Source organism: Plectropomus leopardus, chromosome 14, assembly GCF_026936395.1.
Source record: "Plectropomus leopardus strain MGB_pleo_1.0 chromosome 14, ASM2693639v1, whole genome shotgun sequence".
Classification (NCBI taxonomy): Eukaryota; Metazoa; Chordata; class Actinopteri; order Perciformes; family Serranidae; genus Plectropomus; species Plectropomus leopardus.
Genome location: NC_142189.1, coordinates 32727872 through 32732370, shown reverse-complemented (window position 1 = coordinate 32732370; position 4499 = coordinate 32727872). Strand labels below are relative to the sequence as shown.

Genomic DNA, 4499 nt, shown 5'->3' with positions numbered 1-4499 from the left:
GGAGTGATGTTGATGCAGCTCTGGGGGAGCAGTTGAAGCCCACCCAAAACACACACACACACACACACACACACACACACACACGCGCGCGCATATACACACATCTATCCACGGCTTGACATTTTGTTTTGTCACGGCCATTGTGGCGAGAGCTGTCACTAACAGAGAAACACCGTGACCATGTTGATTAGGCGAACCTTTTGGGCAAGGAGTGGAAATATGCTGTCAGCTCATTACAAAAATACATAAGCTCTCACTTCCAATTACTCACTTAGCAGGAGGAGATTAGACAGGGAGGCTGCTGCCAACACCGCAGTCTTTCTGGGGTCACTGGTGATGACTGTAGTTACAAGTTATATCAGCTTCTATGAACCTCCCCCAGTCTCCCCTTATCCTGTCATCCATCTTTAAACAAAGCCAACTGCCCTTTGACTCAACTCACCTGAAAAGCAAAGTCAAATATTTATACGTGTGTGTTAGCTGCTTTTTAAGTGAATTTCATAGTTCATGAAACATCACAGAGGTGTGTGAATAATTGTTACCTTTTGCAGCCTCAGTTCTTTGGAGATAATGAGGGACACTCTGATTTCAGTTTCCAAAATTAAATGACCCAAATATATAACTGTTCATGTAGTTATATATTGTAAGTCCCTATTCATAAAAGTTAGATGATACATAAATATTAACTTTGAGGCGGGTATTGATTGTTAAAGGGTTGGTTCACAAATAAAATGCACACATTTTTTCTTACATCTCTCTAGTGGTTTTATCTTTTCCAGCGTGTTCTCATTCTGAAGTTCTCTAATTCCAACTGCTTTCACAGGGATTTTTGCATTAAAGGCAAAAGCCACCTTTCATGGCTGTATGATATGGCTGTGTCAGCGGACAGACAGAACCATTCATGTTGTTAGGATACACCGCTGGACTGCTGTGGCAGCATGATACATTGCTTTATGGCACAAAGTTGAAATACTTCCAAATACTTCCTGGGTCCAACAAACCCAGACTTTCACCTAGGAATCTGCTGTTTGCTTCCCATCTGAATATGATTGAAGGTTTTTTTTTTGTTTGTTTATTTTTTTCACCTCACAAGGTCCCTCTTTTGCCAAATCTTAACCATCCATGCTTGCAAGTATGTTTGTTGATGTCCCAGCATTGATTGCCATGTGCTTTTCTTGTCCACATGATGCGTGATGCTGGATGACAGTTAAGAAGGTGGCTGGACAGTAGGGGTCAAAGTGTAACTATACGCCGGCAGTACCTGACAGTACCTGCCGTGTCCACATGAAATGAAGTTGGCTAACATCAGATTAAAATGCTGCTGGTAACAACAGGGAGCACGATGGTGTATATAGGGCAGGCAGCAGGGGTTGTGGATGAGCCCAACAAACCACAGACTTTCATGCAGGAGTTTGGTGTTCCCTTCCTGTCTGAATGTGATTTTATTTTTCCACACCTAACTATGTAACTCCCTCCTCTAATCTTATCCATCCATGCCAGCATGTGCGTTTGTTGATTTCCTGGCCTTGGTTAACATGTGCTTTTGTTGTCTAATCATAACCACATGCAGCATCATCTCTCCATGTGCTATTGTTGGCATTATGGTAACGGCATCCTGGAACGTCATGAGCAGACGCAGAAGAATACCTAGAGTGTAATATGTAGACATGGAATTCCATCGCAAAGCACCAACTTGGGATGATAACGTGTTGTTTTTTCAGTTTGTGAGTTTTGTATCTCTTAGATTTTTTACTCCATTTGAATACAATGGAAGTGAATGGAAATCTTTTTCTGGACCTAGTAGCATTTCAAAACATCAACAGCAGTGAGGATTTACAGAAACAAAAGTTATTGTTGATAACCCAAAGAGCTTGTAATGGACCATTTTAACTGAAAGAATTAGGGCCTTCATGGATGACCTGACTGTTACCACCGAATCAGTACCAGGGAGTAGGTGGATTCTGCAAGGGCTGGAGAAACTGATTGGATGGTCAAGGATGAGGTTCAAACCTGCAAAATCAAGGTCACTGGTGCTGAAGAAGGGGCAAAGTCATGGACAGGTTCTGCTTCAGCATCGGAGGGACACCAATCCCAACTGTCTCCGAAAAGCCAGTGAAGAGCCTTGGCAAGGTGTTTAACAGCAGCCTGAAGGACTCAGCATTTGTTCAGGAAACCTGTCAGGAGCTAGAGAGCTGGTTGAGAGCAATGGACTGGTCAGAGCTTCCCGGAAAGTTCAAGGCTTGGATCTACCAACACAGTATCCTGCCTAGGATACTTTGGCCTTTGCTTATCTACGAAGTTCCCATCTCCATTGTAGAAGGCTTGGAGAGAAAAGTCAGCAGCTTCCTCAGGAGGTGGCTGGGACTGCCTAGGAGCCTCAGCAGCATTACCCTCAATGAACGCAACACCAAGCTTCAGCTGCCCCTGAAGTCACTAGAGGAGGAGTTGAAGGTGACAAGGGCAAGAGAGGTGATGTTGTATAGGAACTCCAGTGACCCCAAGGTGGCCCAAGGTCAAGGTGAAAACCGGGAGGAAGTGGAGAGCCGATGACGCTGTTTCGCAAACAGAGTCGCGGATACGCCACAGAGTCCTGGTTGGAGCAGTGACCTGAGGTAGAGCTGGTCTGGGGACCTTTCCAACGCCACAGTACTAGAAGGCCAAGGGGAAGGAGAGACGCAGACTGGTCCAGTAGGAAGTGAGGGCAGAGGTGGAGGAGCGGAGGACCAGCAGAGCTGTTGGTCTGGGGCAGCAGGGTGCCTGGACAAGGTGGGAGCAGGCCATCGACCGGAAAGTCACATGGACAGATCTCTGGTGGGCAGAACCACAGTGCATTATGTTCCTTGTCCAGGCGGTGTATGACAGTCTGCCCAGCCCATCAAACCTCTCCATCTGGGGCAAAACAGAGTCTCCAAACTGCCTGCAATGCCCAGGCAGGGGCACGTTGGAGCACATCCTGAGCTGCTGTCCAGTAGCTCTTGGGCAGGGTCAGTACTCTTGGGCAGGGTCAGTACACCTGGCGCCACAGTCGTGGAAGCCATCAGCGTGGGAATCATCAGCAGCAGTAGACGGTCCCGTCCCACCAACCAGGCAATCGCCTTCGTGAAGGCTGGTGAGCAGCTGTGAAGAACCACAGGAGCCAGGAACCCACCTGGACTCCTGGCAAGTGCACAGGACTGGCAGCTGTCTGTCGACCTGGAGAAACAGCTTATGTTCCCCCAGCACATTGTTGCAACCACCCTGAGGCCAGACATCCTCCTGGTTTCAGAGGAGACGAAGAACATCATCCTGATGGAGCTGACAGTGCCGTGGGAGGACAGTCTGGACGAGGCCCACGAGAGAAAGAGGACCAAATATGAAGAGCTGGTCATCGACTGCCGCAAGCAGGGCTGGAAGGCTAAGGGAACGCCCACCGAGGTTGGCTGCAGAGGGTTTGCGGGGCAAGCACTCTACAAAACCTTGAATGCACTGGGCATCACTGGAGTGGAGAGGAGAAAAGCCATCAAGAACGTCACAGAAGAAGCAGAGAAAGCCTCAAGATGGCTCTGGATTAGGAGAGGAGATTCATGGGGGGTAGCAAATACCACCTGAACACAAGCCAGGTCTGATCAACCATGGCTGGGTTGCCTGAGCGAGGGTGTCTGATGTTGAAAGACCCGAAACACCCTAGGACCCTAGGTTACATCACTGATGATGTGTTCAAGAGCATCCAAGAGATGTATTCTATCAATGAGCCTTAAGTAAAAACAGCTGAGTGAGATCTCTAGATTGATTTGAAAGTTACTTCTCTGATTGGGTTTATAACAAATTAAATCGTAAAATATCAAAGTTAGAGATAATTGATTAATAAGAAATCAATGATCATTAATGGTGCATATTTAGTCTGCCATTATTGAGTCCATCCTCACCTCCTCCATCATCATGGTCAGGCTTTTCCAATAAATATTTTGGACATACCTATGGAAAGTACATCATCCAAATTTGTACCTATCCCACATAATCAGGAGTCAGGAATTTTGTGCACAACCTATGTATTTTTGAAGGAAATGATAATGTGACCAATGAATGCACTGACAGGAACAAACAAGGATACTGTCTTTAGTGGTCTGTGGCAAGTTGGGTGGTGGATGAGTCTCAAAACACAGGACTTTCCCTAAGAGAACGGTGTTCGGAGTTGTGTGAACCTTGAGTGAACTTTGACTTTTAAAGAACATCATCACCGTCTTTCTTTTCCCCAAATTTAACCACAGTAATTTTAATTGCCTAAAGCCTAATGTCCGTAACTTAACATTAATTACACAACTTCTTTTTCACAACTTTGAAACCTGGAGCAACATCACTTTTCTTGTGCTACTTTCAGACACCTTTCACAAGTATTTAAACCTTTGAACTTAAAACACATTGGTAAGATTAAAAAGGAGGTTTTAAGGAATTCAAGCCAATTTGCTCAGGTTTCAAATTGTTAAGGAAATAAAATTATTCATGGGGTACTAATTCATAGG

The 4499-nt window shown here is 45.7% G+C and overlaps 1 pseudogene; it reads left to right on the top strand.

Annotated features, from left to right (window-relative positions):
- The first annotated feature begins 1342 nt into the window (after positions 1 to 1342).
- Positions 1343 to 3588, top strand: LOC121953656 (uncharacterized; annotated as a pseudogene).
- The last annotated feature ends 911 nt before the right edge of the window (positions 3589 to 4499 follow it).